The sequence below is a fragment of the Malania oleifera genome, chromosome 2 (assembly GCF_029873635.1).
Source record: "Malania oleifera isolate guangnan ecotype guangnan chromosome 2, ASM2987363v1, whole genome shotgun sequence".
In the NCBI taxonomy this organism is placed as follows: domain Eukaryota; kingdom Viridiplantae; phylum Streptophyta; class Magnoliopsida; order Santalales; family Ximeniaceae; genus Malania; species Malania oleifera.
In genome coordinates, this window is record NC_080418.1 from 128217297 (window position 1) to 128235001 (window position 17705).

The following is a 17705-nucleotide window of genomic DNA, read 5'->3' on the forward strand; positions in this document are numbered from 1 at the left end:
GTGTGTGTGTGTGTGTGTGTGTCTCTCTCTCTCTCTCTCTCTCTCTCACATTTAATTACTGCACTTTAATTTCCTTATGTATATGCTTGCTTGTTCACTACTATAATTATTCATATGCATACATTTAATTTGAATGAGATATGTTGCACACGTGTATGTTTGCGCTGATAGTTTAATCATTTTATATACACGTTTGCATTATGAATGGGATATGAACTGTGGTGAATCGGTGTAAATGTTTAAATTAGCTAAAATGTTTTAAAACCCAATTTACCCCACCTCTTGGGATCACACCAAAGTCAACAATTGGTATCAGAGCCTGATTGCAATAAGCTTAACCGCTATTTGCATAAAGATTGTAACTGCTCATTTTTCGGTGTATCCCAATTTTTAGGGTCAACTCTTTGCAACTCCTCCACTGTTTTCATTGCTTAGATTTTACGGTTTGAATATTGGAATATTTTGTAAAATTAAATGATTAGAGGATTTGGAAAGAGTTTTCAAAGTTTTTCGTATCCCATTGAAAATGATTTTTAATGCTTAGTTTCCCAAACATGAAAATGATTTGAAAGTGCGTGACTTGAACCTAATGCATATCGTTTGAGTGTCATGCCTTTATTATATTATGCCTTAGTTACTAATGCTTTTACAAAGCTTTAGATTGATACTAGTGCTAAGGATTTTAGGAACCATTTGAGGTATGAAAAATTGAGAGAGAGATGAACACCACTCTGAGCTTAAATGACTAAGAAGGAGTAAAACACAAAGGTATATCTGTCCTCCTTCTGTTTTGTTAAATTCTAAATGCAATTATTCATACTGTTTATGTTGTGTTATATCCTCTTATGAATCATGTGTTTTGATTGTATGTCCTTATGAGAAGTAGTATAGGAATACTTGTTATACTCATAGGATGTCTAATTTAAATGAAAAGGGGGTTATGAACTTTAAACGCTCAAATTGTTTTTTGTGCTTAAAATTCTAAATTCGTATACACTATTATCATACTGAAGAAAACCAAGTCAACACATGAGTTTTTGCGATCACATCCAATCTATTTGCTTAATATTTGTATATCATCATGTTTGGATAATTTGAAAATATTGGTTATCCCCTTTCGGATGGACGAAATGTTTTTAAACTGCTAAATATTTTTAAATGCTATACATTTTAAAGTTTAAAACTCCTGAATATAGCATGACTTGTCCATCACACTGATTTTAAGTTTAGTTAACTAATATTTTATATATATATATATATATATATATATATATAAAATATTAGTTATAGCCCCAAATTCACAATGGAACTTAAAGCTCACCCCATATTTGAAATTTTTTTTATGCCAAATACTGTTATTGAATATGAAATTATTTGATTGCATAACTGAGGGGGAGCAAAGAATTTTAGTTTAAATCTGCTGTTTGAGCTGAATGCTACTATCCACTGTGTTTGCTAAAAGTTATACGATTTGATGGATAGTTTATATTTATTTGAACTGTTGAACTACTGGATTGCATGCTTGTAATGAATGCCACCTGCATGGCTGATGTAGTGATGAAAATTGCATGCTGGTAGTGGATATAGGTTCTCGCATGCCTTTAACTGAATGGTATCTGCATGATGCATCTTATTTTATATTGCTTGCTTGAACTTATTAGGTTTCAAGGACATGATAAAAATTGGGAAAATATTCGATTTACAGACGAAACGCTGCCAAATTTTTGGTAGAATTTTTACCATAAATGAAACCATGTATTAGGATAATAATTTAATGCACGCTAAAATGTTTTTAAAAGGATGAGTGAATCATAAAAGAATATTAATTTTTCATCCTTAGTTATAGGTGCATGCTGAACCGTCCGCTGGTGCATGTTAAATTTTTAAAATGGTATATGCTAAACTGAAAAACATGCACAATCTTCACGTTTATTTCCTAGGATGCATAGTAATTGAATAGGTATGTACATGTAAAAACCCAAAATGCTACATAATTTGAAAACATGTACAATTTTAACAATCTTTAATCTTTCATAGAATGCTTTAAATTAGAAAAATTCTTTACTTCTAGGAAAATCTATTTCATGGACACCATTTGGTCCTAATCCCTAGGATGTGAACTTCATGTTGGACCCAAATGGTTAATAATCATGTCATACATTTAAGGTCCATGTAACTAGGAAGATTGCATGACTCAGGGGGGAGTGTTCATCACACAAACTCATTGTGTACTTTGAGTTGTGTTATTCTTATATTAAACCCCTATTGCATTACCCTTTAAGTATAGCCTTGATTGGATATCATGTTTTAAATTGAAATGCAATATGTCATGGTAAGAGTTGAATGATTAATATTTGCTGCATACTGAAATCCTTAGAAAGGATGAATATATGAGGAATGTTCTTAAATTACTATCATCCTTGAACTTAATGCAAGTATGTATGCATGCAAATATACAGTAGGAGTTTAAGCCCCACTTTTTGGAAAAATAAATAATAGTTGAATGCCTATAATCTCCTACATGTTAAGTAATATTTAGAAGGATGAACATGTGTTGAGTGCGCTTAAATGAAATCCATCCTTGAACATTAATGTACCTATGTACGCTTGAGACTATACCGAGGAGCATAAGCCCCATCATTGAGAAAAGGATTTAAGTCACCTACCCCATGGACTCTCATTCTTATTGTTTCTACTTTTTGAGTCCGAAGCCTTTTCTGAATTTCTTGAACAATCATATCCTGTCTCTACTAAACATCTTTGATATGGATTGTTTTGGGTACACATGAATACCATGCATGACTTAGTATTGATTTTTAGCGCATGTGTGTTTAGGGACATTTTACTGGTGAGATAAATTGGTTTAACACATACCCGGTAAAAATTGTTTTAAAGTGAAAAATGATACTTGTACTGTTTGAACTCTTAATAAATTTTCATACTTTGTATCAGTATAAGTAGCTAACAGTATCTAAGCATGTATTCAAATTGATAAGGGGAGCATCTTTTCTTTAAATCTCCATCTGGTATGCTCACCCAAACTTTTGGCTTAGATCTGTTCAAAATTCATCTTATGGCACATGATTTAATGTAATGATGTTATTGAAAACCTTAATTTGAAAAATATTGTTTTGCCACAAGTTCGTTGGATTTTCCATATGATCCTTGCTTTAAATTTACGTAATTGCTCTAGATTTATATGGTTGTGTTTATTTTTCTAGTCATACTTTGTGATTTGTGCTTAAATGATAAACCAAAAAAATTATGCTTGCTTGCTCCTTGAATTAAAGTTTCTTTTTCAGCAAGCATCGCCCCCAACGTTATTGAAAACCATAAGGGAATATATATTTTTATACACATAGATTTATATATATATATATATATATATATAATTTTAAAAGCAAGAATTGAACTTATATAGAATATGTCTTATTTCTTATTTGTGTGCTTAAATGCCTATCATGACTTGTGTTTTCTCTATATTAAAATTTTATGTCATGAAATTTTTTGAGGGTGTTGCATTGCATAACAGGTTCATTGATTGTTTATAAAATGCATATGAACTAGTTATACCGCTTTTATGCTCAAACCTACATTTGCTATCATATGTTGTGTGTGTTGAACTCAAATCTTTCACGGGTCTTATGATATTTTTAAATTGCTATGGTTTGTGGATAATCCTGGTTTTATTTTGTTTGTCATATGCCTTTTATATCTCTTATTGACCAGTTATATTGTTTTGTGCTTTATTGACATATTTTTTTCAAGAAAATGTAAGAATAATTTTCTATGCCCAAATCTTAAGCCAAAAAAAGGGAGAGTTGTTATAAGAAAAATAAAAATTATTTTAAAAAGGGAAGAGTTCTCTTTTAAATGATCAAACTTTTCTACCTAACTTAACCCTTTTTACTGATGCCAAAATGGATAGAATGTTTTTTAGCAAAATGATAATGACAGAAAGAGGAATTGTTAAGGGCAAATCATAGGAAAAATTGTCTGAGCATGCGCTTTAATGCTAAAATTAAATGCATGGTCATCAATTTTGTCTTTTGTCTTAATATGCTTGAACTTTACTGTGTATATTTTCAATTATGCATATTCTTAGGGGGAGCCTTTTTAGACTATACCCATTTTGCTCTTGTGCGTTTGTCATCATAAAAAAGGGGGAAATTATTGGATTTTTGAGTCTGATCCCTGGTTTTGATAATGACAAACCGCAAATTACTTATGTGTGTTTTTAGTGGTTGAACAGGTTATAATTTACCACACATATAAGATGTCTGAAATGGAAGTTAGATGAAGCTCAAAGAACACATTATTTGACATATTCCATGAAGACGGAAGAGTAAAAGAAGAAGACATGTTTTCAGTTGTATATGCATTTAATTTTTCTATTTTGGTAAGTAATAATGCATACATCTTGCATGTTATGTTTTAAATTCTCAGATGACTGTAGCTTGACTATAGGGAACCAAATGACCATAGGGCACCTTTCGGTCGACTGATGTCAGATTTTTGGGGTTTAAGCTCAAAAGACTTAGACTGACCTTAGGACCCTCATTTCTACATAAAAATGTGCCCTATTGTCTTTAAAGTAATCATCATACGAATAGGGACAATCCTATAAGAAGAAAAGGACTGAAATGCCCAAATTGGCATGTTCGGTCGACTGAACCCTAATACAAGGGCCCTTCGGTCAACCGAACCTCCTTAGGATCAACAGTTTGACCTTTCGATCGACCGACCAGAAATGTAAAGCAACGCCCAAGTCGACCAAATAGACACGTGGGAAGTCCCAACGTCCTGGTCAACTGAACCACCAAGTTTAAAAGGACTTGGTTGACCGAAGATCATAAAGTTCGGTCAACCGAACTCAATCTTGTCGACCAATCCTCGGAGGGTTTAGAATCGCCTTTAGATGGTCGACCAAATCTGTAGTTCAAAAATGCCCGGGTTGACCAAACCTTTCAAGTTCCGAATTTTTTAAGGGCTTAAATGTAATTAACTTTTAATTAAACAATTTAGAAAATACCCAGCGTGTCCCCAATGGTCATAATTTTCATAAACTCTATAAATACCCCTTTATAACTCCATATTAGTAACTTTGATTCACTTTAAAAACTTTTCAAATTATTTCTTAATCAAAGTTCCCCCAAAGTATTTTTCATTGCAAAAAACCTTCCTTGGGGCAAAATTTTTTATACTCTCTTTCTCTCTTCACTTTATTTACAAATCTTTTGGAATAGAGCATTTTATTTTTGAGCATTCGTTTTCATTCAAAGCATAATACTCTCACTCATCCTATGATCTTTGAAAAATATTTTCGAGAGTATTACTTAAATTTCTTCCGATTATTTTCATGATAAATATTTTTTAGGAGAAATCATTTATTGCACAAATATTTTTTTGAACTTAAATTCCAATTTCTCCAAATAATTTTATTTGCAAAATTTTTGTTCGAGAACATAATAATCATTTTTATATCCACATATTTTATTAGTGCAAATCATTTAGATAAGCACCTTTTACTCTACTGAGCATATATTTCATATCATACTAGAGTGTTTGTATTAAGCTTTAATGGTGTACATCCATGCTTGTATTTATAAGTTTTTTCATATGTACAAAAATATTTTTCATGTATTAGTTGGGTTCAGCCCAGAATTGAACTGGGGAGTCTTAGCCCCGTAAGTGAGACCAGTTCGGTTCAGCCTGAAAATTGAACTAGGGAGTCTCAATCCCGTAAGTGAGACTAGTTTGGTTCAACTCAAAAATTGAATAGGGTTTTTCTTGCCCCATAAGGAGAGGATGTAAAAGGCTTCTGTTCTACCTATTTAAGTGAGTAGGGTTAGTGTAATCCTTGGGGGGTATGCCCAAGGCGGGGACGTAGGCTGATTTGGCCAAACCTTGATAACAAATATTGTGTGTGTGTGTGTATGTGTGTGTGTGTGTGTGTGTGTGTCTCTCTCTCTCTCTCTCATTTAATTACTGCACTTTAATCTCCATATGTGTATGTTTGCTTGTTCACTTCTATAATTATTCGTATGCATACATTTAATTTGAATGAGATATGTTGCACACATGTATGTATGTGCTGATAGCTTAATCATTTTATATACACGTTTGTATTATGAATGGGATATGAACTGTAGTGAATTGGTGTAAATGTTTAAATTAGTCAAAATGTTCTAAAACCCAATTCACCCCCCCCCTCTTGGGATCACACCAAAGTCAACACAAGTTATAGGCTTCCAGGCCTAGACGTTTTCGAAGATAGTTGATAGAGCCACAATGATTGAGAGTGGCCTACAGAGAGGCGTTGCGGCGCAAAGTAAGAGGAAGAGGCCCATGCCTTTAGAGTTACAGGCAAGATCCAGTCGGGGGTCATGGAGGAGGCAGGATAGTAGAGGAGGTCAGAGATAGGTGATGGGTGGTCGAGCGGTATAGGACAGACCGATGCCCCCTCTCTGTTCCATATGTGTTAACTTTTTGAGTCTAATCCCTATTTTGAGGCTAACAAAGCACGTGTATCTTATGTGTGCATTTAGTGTGTGAACAGGATTACATGATGACACGGACATAAGATATAGGAGAAATGGAAGTCAAAACAAAACTTAAAGCCTACATACAGCTTGGCGTATTCCATGAAGAGGAGAGCTAAAAAAGAAGACATTTATTTCTTGTTGTATTGCATTTAATTTTTATATATTTGGTTTGTAATAATATATACATCTTGCATGATATATTTTGAATGCTCAGATGACCATAGACTGACCTTAAGGCACCTAAAATTTAACGAAAAATCCTTTTCATAAACACTAAAATAAACAAAAGTTTTAGAATAGCTTTAGGTAACTTTGGTTGACAGAAGGTTGACTGACGTCGGGTTTTTAGGCTTAATTCAAAAGCCTCGGTCGACCGAACCCTTTAGTGCAAATCAGCTTAGTCAACCAAACCAACCCTGAGTCAAAGTTTGATTGTCTCTGTCGACTGAATCCTTGGCAGTGTAAATGCCACGGTCGACTGAACTGAACTGTTTGGAAGTCAACATTTTGACTTCGCTCGGTCAACCATTCTATTTTGAATGTATCTTCCTCGGTCAATCAAACCAACATGTGTCTGACACCCCAACTACTTGGTTGACTGAACTTATAGTTAATTTTGGCCACGATCGACCGAACCATATGAGCGGTGAACCGATCCTAAGCCACAGTCGACCGAACCTACGAAGGGTTCAAAATCGCCCTGATATGGTCGACCGTACTTGCAGTTCAAATTATACACGGTCGACCGAACTTAGTAATATGGTCGATCAAACCTTTAATATGGTCGACCGAACCTCTTAGGTTGGAAATTTTTTAGAGGGCTAAAACATCATTAACTTTTAATTAAACTTTTCCAAAATACCGAGCATGTCCCCAACGGTCATAATTTTCAAAAAATATATAAATACCCCCTCATAACTCCAGATTAGCAACTTTGATTAACTTTAAAAACCTCTCAAATTATTTCTTGATCAAAGTTCCCTCAAAGTATTTTTCATTGCCAAAATCCTTCCTTGGGGCAAATTTTCTATACTCTTTTTCTTTCTTCACTTTATTTACAAATCTTTTGGAAGAGAGCATTTTATTTTTTGAACATTCATTTTTTTTTTATTCAAAGCATAATACTCTCACTCATCCTTTAATTTTTGAAAAACATTTTTGAAAGTATTGCTTGAGTTTCTCCCGATTGTTTTCATGATAAATGTTTTTAGGAGAAGTCATTTATTGCACAAATATTTTCTTGAGCTTAAATTCCTAAATTTTCCAAATATTCTTTATTTGAAAAAAAAATATTTATAGGAGAACAATAATACTCATTTTTTATATATATTTTATTTGTGCAAAAACTATTTGAAAAGCAAACCCTAGGTTCTCTTATATTGAAATATATTTCTGGAGAAAATTTCTTATTAGGGTTTAAACTTATTTTGAAAGCACCATTTCTCTACTGAGCTTATTTCATATCATAAGAGAGTGCATATATTGAGCTTTAATATGTACATTTTTTCTTGTATTTAGAAGCATTATATTATTTATAAAAATATTTTTTATTGTATCGGTTGGGTTCAGCACATAAATTGAACTGCGAGTCTCAACCCTGTAAGTGAGACTAGTTCAGTTCAAGCCAAAAATTGAACTGGGGATTCTCTGCCCCATAAGAGAGATAAGTTAGGCTCAGTATTGTAATTGAGTCGAGGTTTACTTTGCCCCATAAGGAAAGATTGTAACGGCTTCTCCTCCGCCCGTTTAAGTAAGCAAGGATAGTGTAATCCTTGGGGGGTATGCCCAAGGCGGGGAAGTAGGCTGGTTTGGCTGAACATCGATAACAAATATTATGTGTCTCTCTCTCCCTATCTCATTTAATTATTACACTTTAATTTCCATATGTGTATGCTTGTTTGTTCACTGCTATAATTATTTGCATGCACACATTTAATTTAAATGAGATATGTTGCACACGTGCATGTCTACACCGATAGCTTACTCATTTTACGTACACCTTTTTAATATTGAATGAGATATGAACTGTGGTGAATCAAAATGTTTTAATTAGCCAAATTTTTTTTAAATATCCAATTCACCCCCTCTTGGGATCACACCAATTCCAACAATATACTATAGGAGACACCCGAAAGAGTGTCCGGTTAGAGAGATGGTTTGTTATCGATGCCATCAGCCTGACCACATGGCAAGAGACTGCTGAGCACCGCCAGCAATTGCGCCTACTCCTAGACCGTATAGAGGAGGTCACTAGGCACCCCGAGGCGGTCAACAGAGGAATACCGCCCTAGCACGAGTCTAAGCTTTGACGTTAGGGGATGTTGAGGCAGCAAGAGATGTCGTGATAGGTACTATTTCAATATTGTCATATAAAGCTACTACCTTATTTGATTTAGGGGCTACTCATTCTTTTATTGCTCGAAAATTTGTCAAAATTTTTTAGGATAGAAACTCAGCCATTAGGTATCAATTTGTCAGTGTCTACGCCGATTAGGGTTGTAGTGTTGTGTAGAAAGGTGCTTAGGAACTATCCAATTTTGATTCAGAGGAGGTATTTACCAGCTAACTTGGTAATTTTAGATATGCATGGGTTCTAGGTAATTCTGAGAATGGACTGGCTAATTGCTAACTACGCTAGTATATACTGTTATCAAAGGAGGTAGTATTTAGACCTCTAGGAGTTGGATAGAAGTACAAATTTGTGGGGTCATCTGTGCGCACCACACTACAGATGTTATCTTCCATTCAGGCAAGGAGATTGTTGTTGGAAGGTTGTCAGGGATATTTGGCCTGCATGAAGGAAGCATCAGAAGGGGAGTTGAGATTAAAAGATATCCCAGTAGTGTGGGATTTTCCTAATATTTCTCGAGACTTTTTTGGGACTACCTCCTGATCGTGAGATATAATTTACTATTGATCTAGTTCCGGGGATAGCGCTGATTTTTGAAGCTCCGTACATAATGACATCGACAAAATTTTTTAAAAAAGTTATAGAAATAGTTACAAGAATTATTTGATAAGGGGGTCTATCAGGCCTAGTGTGTCACCCTGGGGAGCGCCGGTATTGTTTGTGAAAAAGAAAGATGGGTCAATGAGAATGCATATCAACTACATATTTTCGTATTCCCATAAGTCGGCCAAAATAGTTGGGACAGTTTAATCCTAAAATTAAGATACCCATAAAAAATGTAAGATACTAAGTGGGCAACAATTGGACTCCTATGTTTTGTGAAAATTTTTTATTCCCTGGGAAGTGATGTTATCACCATAACCTGAAAATGAGCATGAGAATAAGATGTCATGGGCATCACATTGCCAAGTATCCCGATGGATCCTGTGAATCAAATAGCACCTAACAGAATCATCTTTAACAACTTACTTAGAAAAAAAATCATAATGATACTCGGACCTTTAGAAATCTGCTATCTAGAAGGAAAACCATACATGTTAGGACCTGGAGTTTTATCTTTTTGCTCTATCTTATGCAAATCCTACTTGGCAATGGGACACCAATTTAACCGCTTAGACATCGGCTCGATTAGGATTTGATTTATATACTATTTAATGTGAAATCTCTTGTTGATGTCTGCAATTGATTGTGGCTTTTGAAGCCATCTTTGGAATCTAATCCTTCTACCATTAGCAACTCTCAAGTACAAATGAATATCTCCCTTTCCTTCCTAGTCCATTTCACACAAGGTTTATGATGTTAGACAATGTCCAATCACTAATCATAGCTGACTAAACAATTTCATTATTGTATTTTATACCAAAACACCAAGACATTTGTTTATTGCATATTTGTTCAGTCACTGGAGCAAGACCATGGTTGACATGAAGTCAGTATATCAGGACTTAGACTTACCATAATTACAATCCATGTTTTTCATTGAGGGTATTTTCCAACTATGTTTTGATATTCAACGTGTGCCACCATAGGTTAGAAGTTGAGTCTAAAAAAATATTTGAAGCAAGAAGAAAAAAAAAATATAGAAACCAATTTGGTAGGAAAATGATACTTTACCCTGATTTAAAAGTATAAGCCTATGCATTAGTTTGGCATTGAAAAGGAATTAGATGATTAGAATTCCAGGGAATGTTTAGAAGCTCATATAATTTTTACTCAAAAGAACTACAGAGTTAAGATGGGAGTTTTGAAGTACTTTTTATACATTTGATCTTATAGGAAAATGATTACTTTTTTGGTATGAGATGTCCCAGCAGGTATGGTCCTTGATGAGTATGAATCATCATTGCAAGTTCTCTATTTAAATATGAGGCTAACCATTGGTGGTTATCTATTTATCATACGCCTAGTTGAGTGCTTTCAAAATAAAGTGGTACTTAGAGATCTAAATGGAGTGATGGTTTCTTTCCAACTAACAAGCTCTCATATTTGACATCTTGAGTGCTTAGGAAAGGATAGAATTTGGGCACATGTTTGGGGTTTGTAGCAACAATGAAAGAAATATGCTAGTTAACGAATCCCAAACTTCTTTACCTATAGGTGATGATTTTTTAGATATTCTTCTCAGATGATTTATTGGGGTTACCTCCAAAAGGAGATTGAATTTAATATTGATTTGATGTTAGAAACGGAGTCTATGTCGACTGCTTCATATAGAATGATATTAACTGCACTAAGGCAACCTAGGGTGGAATTAGAAGATTTCCTTGACAAGGAATTTGTTCGACTTAGTATATCATCATAGGTTGCACCTGTGTTATTCACTAAGAAACATAATGGGGCCTTAAGGCTATGCATTAATTATTGAAAGTTGAATCACATTACAAAAAAATAAAATAAAATTGGTATTGACTTCTAAGGATTGGTGGATTATTTGATTAATTGGTAAAATCTCAAAATTTTTGAAGATTGATTTGCAATTAAATTATCACTAATTAAGATTTGAGAATTACACATCCCAAGGACAGAATTGAGTACATTGTAAAATCGCTATAAGTTTCTGGTGTTACCAATTGGGCTTACTAAGGCACCTTGCATTTTCATAAATATAATGAATCAAGTTATTCAACCATACTTGGATCAGTTCATTATAATTTTTATGGATGATTTTTGGGGTATTCAAAGACTCAAGAAGAGCATGAACAACATTTGTGATTAATTACAAACATTATGAGAGCATCAGTTATATGCTAAACAGGAAATGTGGGTTCTGGACAACTAATACGAAATTTTTGGGTCATGTCATAATCAAAGGATAGTTATCTATTGATTCTTCTAAGGTTATGTCGGTGTTAGATCTTTGGAAGACTGGAGATGAAAATTGAAGTTGTTGTGTGTTGGTGCTAAAGTAAGGTGTATTAGGACAGGATATAATCCATTGATTTATGTTAGTTACCAGTTCTAATAGAGTTGTTTAAAAGATTAATTCAAAACATGTTAGGTAAGCTGATTCAATTTGAATTCTGAAACAATAGAATGCGCCCCCAGAGATGAAATTGCTCTCTCTCATCCTCACGTCTCCATCTCTCTCGTCTCTCTCTCTCCTCGATTTCCTTGGCCAAATGTGCGCCGATTAGAGAACGAAAAATACCCCTGGGTTCCATTCTCTGCCACCAGCATTTTAACTGGAGTGGATTCGTGATTAGGACATCGTAGGTACCACTCCTGGGGTAAGGTAAGCTCTCACTCTCTCCTTAATTTTTCCTTACAAAAAAAAAAAATGAAGAGGTGTATCACTTCCTATAATAAATCAAATTGAAAATGAAATCAACATATAAAATCTACTTTTGACTTCCAAAATGCATCACTTTTACTATGACAAAAGAGAAAATTATAGGATAACAAATCTTTTTTTTCTTAATTACAGATGATAAATTCAAATTTAAAAGGAATTAAAAAATCTATATATTTTTTATTCCTTACATCACTTCAAAATTATTTTTAAGTAGAAATTTTTTTTACAAAAAAATTAATCTCCATTTTTTTTAAAAAAAAATGGAGAAGTACTTCAAGTGTGCTATGTGATCATAGAATACCCTTAAAATTGAAAGGGAAGTTTTATAAGATAGCTATAAAACCAGTTATGCTATATGGATCGGAATGTTGGGTGACGAAGAAACGTAATATCTAAAAAGTAAAAATTGTCAAGATGAGAATGCTTAGATGTATGAGTGGTATAACATTGAAAGATAAATTAAGGAATGAACATATTCATGGTAAGTTAAGTGTAACTCTTATAGAAGATAAGATAAGGGAGGGACGACTCAGATGGTATAGACACTTGCAACATAGGTCAGATAGTGCACCAGTGAGGAAGAGTGACTTAATTACTGTGGGGGGGGGGGGGGGGGGGATTATAAGGGGTAGAGGTAGACCTAAAATAATGTGGGAGGAGATAGTGAGTAAGGATTTAATATCCTTGAATCTATCAAAAGAAATTGTCCATGATCGAATAAATTGGCAGAAAAGGATTCATATAACCAACCACACTTAGTGGGACTAAGGCTTGGTTTTTTTGTTGTTGTATTTAATAGTGAAAGTAGTATTTACAAACAAGTAACTTATTGCCTTTAGCTGAGTTAAGATATTTAGATAACTCTTTTATAGCACCAATTAAAATATTTATAGACTTAGAAGGCACCAAAAGAATTTTTTTTTTCATCATCAAATTTATAATCTTAATTAGTGTCGTTTAAAAACAATTTAAAAAGTTATGAATTAAAAATTTCAAAAATATTCAAATAATATTTTTAAAAAATTAAAATAGAAACTTCAAAGATTATAACAGTAGGGAGCAACTATGAAAACAGCATTATAATTTTCCAAGAGAATTTGTAGGGCAATAAAACGGGCTTTAGAATTAAACATTTAGCTTGACTTGAAATATTAGGAATCCAGTTATAAGGATAGGAAATAATTATATAAAATAATTTTTAGTGTCAGGAGAGTCTTTATGGGGTTTGTTATACATAAGTGTGCACCAACTTGATCCAAAAGTTTAAGCCTATTGGATTTTAAACCCAACCATGTATATAAAGTACCCATATTCCACTATTTTTTCAATGTAGGACAAACTCACAAGTGGAATTCTCAACAATCTCCCCCTCACGTAATTTCCAACCACTCTCCCCTCAACAAAAGCATTCTTGATCATTTTGTGTGCCTAATTCGACCTCTCTCCCTTGAGCAGAAACCCTTTACCTTATGGGAGTAAGCTTAATTCTTCAAAATTTGCTCAAGTGGGTCTTATCCCCGTGTCTTACATGCCTCAGATTGCATTCCATGTACCTCCAAAGAAATTCTACCTCTAATTTCTTGACCATATTCAAATTCATCTTCTAGGTCTAGATGATCCTTATTGGCTTCAGTCACACACTCAGTCCTCCAACTGTTAACATGTTAGAAGAATTAGTTTCACACCTCAACTTTACAATGTCATTTTCCTGGAGTTATGAACCATTGGCTCTATACCACGTGTTAGCCCCAGAAGAGTCTTTACGGGAACTTGATACATATAAGTGATCATCAACTTGACCCAAAATTTTAAGCCTATTAGATCTTGGGTCCAATCATATATATAAGTACCCATCTTCCTCTCTATTTTTTCAATACGAAACAAACCCACAAAGTGAAATTTTCAACAATCTCCCCCTCACTTGTGAGTTCTAACCACTCCCTCTTGAGTGAAAATTGTCTACCTTATGGGAGTAAGCTCAATTCTCCAATTGTTGCTTAAGTGAGTTTTTCCTCCATACCTAACAATATGTCTCAAATTGCATTTCATGTGAATCCAAACCAATACTACCTCCCATGTCTTGATCTTATTAATCCATCTTCCAAACCCATATGATATTTATTGGTTTTGATCACACACTTGGTCCTCCATTTGTCAGCACATTAGGATAATTAGCTTCATACCTTGACTTTACAACATTGCTCACCCAGAGTCATGAACCATCAGCTCTAATACCACTTGTTAGTGTCGTGAGAGTTTTCATGGGGGCTTGATACACATAGTTAAGCACCAAATTAACCCAAAAGTTTAAGTCTATTAGGTTTTCGGCCCAACCATATATATAAGCACCCGTCTACCACTATTTTTTCAATATGGGACAAACTTACAAGTGAAATTCTGAACCATAATAAAATTTCGCAACACATGAAATAGAAGAAGAATGCATGGTACTAAATTCGAAAATATATTACTTCTCAATAGTTCAAGATATTTTGGTCAGGCGTATCAATTTTTAGAATATTTGGAAAAAATCAATCTTGTTGTTCAAATTTTTCGTGACAGAATGTCTATTCATAATAATAAAATAGTTATAATATAGGAATTTAATAGTTTATAAAATAAATAAATAAAAAAGTTGCGATGATAAAACAAATGCAAATACAAAAAAATTTTTATTAATCCAAGATATATTTAATGAAAAAGGAATGATTATCCTTAAATTTCACCATAAGAGTGTCTATTTTTTACTATATTAAATTAAATGAGATAAAACAAGTTTTTACAGTAGTCTTTTTTTTTTTTAAAGTAGGGTTAAGGTTGCATACATTGTGACTATCCTCCTCCCATACTCTATAAAATGAGGAACCATGTGGTCTGGAATGTCCTATTAGATTTTTTCTTTTTCCTTTTTTTTTTTTTTTTTGTAAATTGTTATATCTCTATACAATTTATTGTTAGGAAATTTTAATTCTTATTGTGGGCTAACATAGTTAAAAGCAATTATGTTACTGAACTATTTTAACATCTATTGGGTATGAACTTTTCAATGTGTAGAAACCCAATACTAAGTTAATTTAGGACTAATGAGTTTCTAAAATAACCTAGTATATAAGGAAAACCTAATAGGGCTATGGTCCCCAAGTCTAATCAAAAACAGTTTCACGTTATTTCTTTTCCCCATCTAAAGAGAAGAATACAAGTGAGGCACTTAGGGATTTGACTGTGGAAGATCAAAACTCTCCGCTAAAGGCAGTTGAACAATAAAATCAGACACATCTATGGATCCAGGTATCTATTCCGCCTTTAGTTTTATTAATTGAATAACATGATGATCTTGTGTTATTAGGTTTTATGAATTAAAGTTTTTTTTTTTTTCTAACAAGTGGTATCAGAGTCTAATTATGTTTTTGATTAAGAAAATGTGCATGATCTAATCTAGGAATGATATTGATTGTATTAAAACCTTAGATCTAGGTTTTGCATGATAAAGTTTAAAGAAAACCTAGATTTGATGTGTTGTTGCATGATTTTATGGATCAGCATGTTTTAGGATTAAGGGAATTTTATTCACCATGCTTAAAATCATGTTTTTCCAGCCCTAATTTGGGATTTTTAATGTTTGGGATCAATTTGGAGTAATTCCAATCGAAATAGAAAAAAAATTAAGGAAATTCTTCAAGGCTCGCACAGCTAAAAAAATAAAAATAAAAATAAAAATAATAGAGGGACTTTAGGCTTCAGCGCCTGTGAAGAAATTTTTTTTTTCTAAGGTAATTTGTGTATGTCTAGTGTTTCAGTATAAGTACATTGAAGTAATAAGTTGCCAAAGTAACCTTTATTATGTAGATGCATTTATATTGAAACATTAGGGGCATATGTGTATTGTTTGTGCGAGTAATGATCGGCCGAAAGGAAGGTCATTGCTAGGCCAAAAAAACTTGCATATTTGCGGTGATAAATATGTTACAATTGTTAGGTTATCCATGTGAATAATAAGTCGGTCCAAAGAAAGGCTTGTTGTTTGAGAGGACTTATTGTAAATATTTGATCACTGCATGAAGGATACCACTAATAAATTAATATTTTTGTCCAAAGATAGAATATTAATGTTGTACTAGGTATCTTTAGATTAGGCCCACTTTTATTTTTTAATATACCTGTTATGTATATATGGAATTGATTTAGGAATATAATATGACTTGTATATAATGACTGAGCATATTGTTTGATTTTTTTCTGCATTAAGTTATTGCATTTGCTACTATGATTTCTGCCAACATAAATTCCATTTCAGTGATTAATGACTTCAACTTTAAGAATTGGAAGGAGAACGTCATGATTGCTCTAGGCTTTATGGATCTAGATCTTGCGCTATGAACAGAATGACCTCCCGCCCTTACGGATACAAGTACCTTTAATATGAAGAGGGACTTGGAGAGGTGGGAGCATTCTAATCACATGAGTCTAATGATCATGAAATGCTCTGTTCCAGAAGCATTCAGGGGCGCAAATGTCCAATGATGATGATGCTAAGGTATTCCTTGAGGAACTACAACAATGTTTTACACAAAAAAAAAAAAAAAAAAAGAAAAGGCTGAAACAAGCAACCTTTTTGCTGGTCTTGTTTCAATGAGGTATAAAGGAAAAGGTAATATTAGGGAATACATAATGGAAATGTCTAATATCGCTTCAAAGTTAAAGGCACTTAAGTTATAGCTGTCTAATAACTTGCTCATACACTTAGTTTTGATTTTCCTTCCTACACAATACAAATAGTTCACTGTGAGTTATAACACTCAGAAGGATAAGTGAACTTTGAATGAGCTCACTGCTCATTGTGTGCAAGAAGAGGAAAGGATTAAGTGAGAAAAGATAGAAAGTGCTCACGTAGCAACTTCCTCTAAGGATAACAAAAGAAAGAAGGATAAGGATGCTGCAGTTGGGACATCTTAAGGAAAATTGCAAAAAAAAAAAACCAGACCAAGAATTTGGCAACTACTTTTGAAGGGAGAACACCTCAAGAGGGACTATCCCAATTACGCAGCTTGGTAGGAAAAGAAGGGTATGCTTCTAACTTTAGTTTGTTTTGAAGTTAATTTGGCTATAGTACCTTAACATACGTGGTGGGTAGATTCAGGTGCTACTACCCACATAAGTGTGTCAATGCAAGACTACCTAAGAAGCCGAAAGCGAATTGATGTTGAAAGATTCATCTATGTAGGCGACAACAATAAAGTTAAGGTTGAGGCAATTGGGACATTTAGATTGTTATTTAAATTTGGTTGTATTTTGGATTTGTAAGATATATATGTGGTACTGTCTTTTAGATGGAATTTGGTTTCAATTTTTGTATTGGGAAAATTTGGTTATTCTTATTCTTTCGGAAATAATAAATTTTGTCTTTTTCAATATTCAAATATGGTTGCAACAGGATCTTTGGTCGACAATTTATATATGT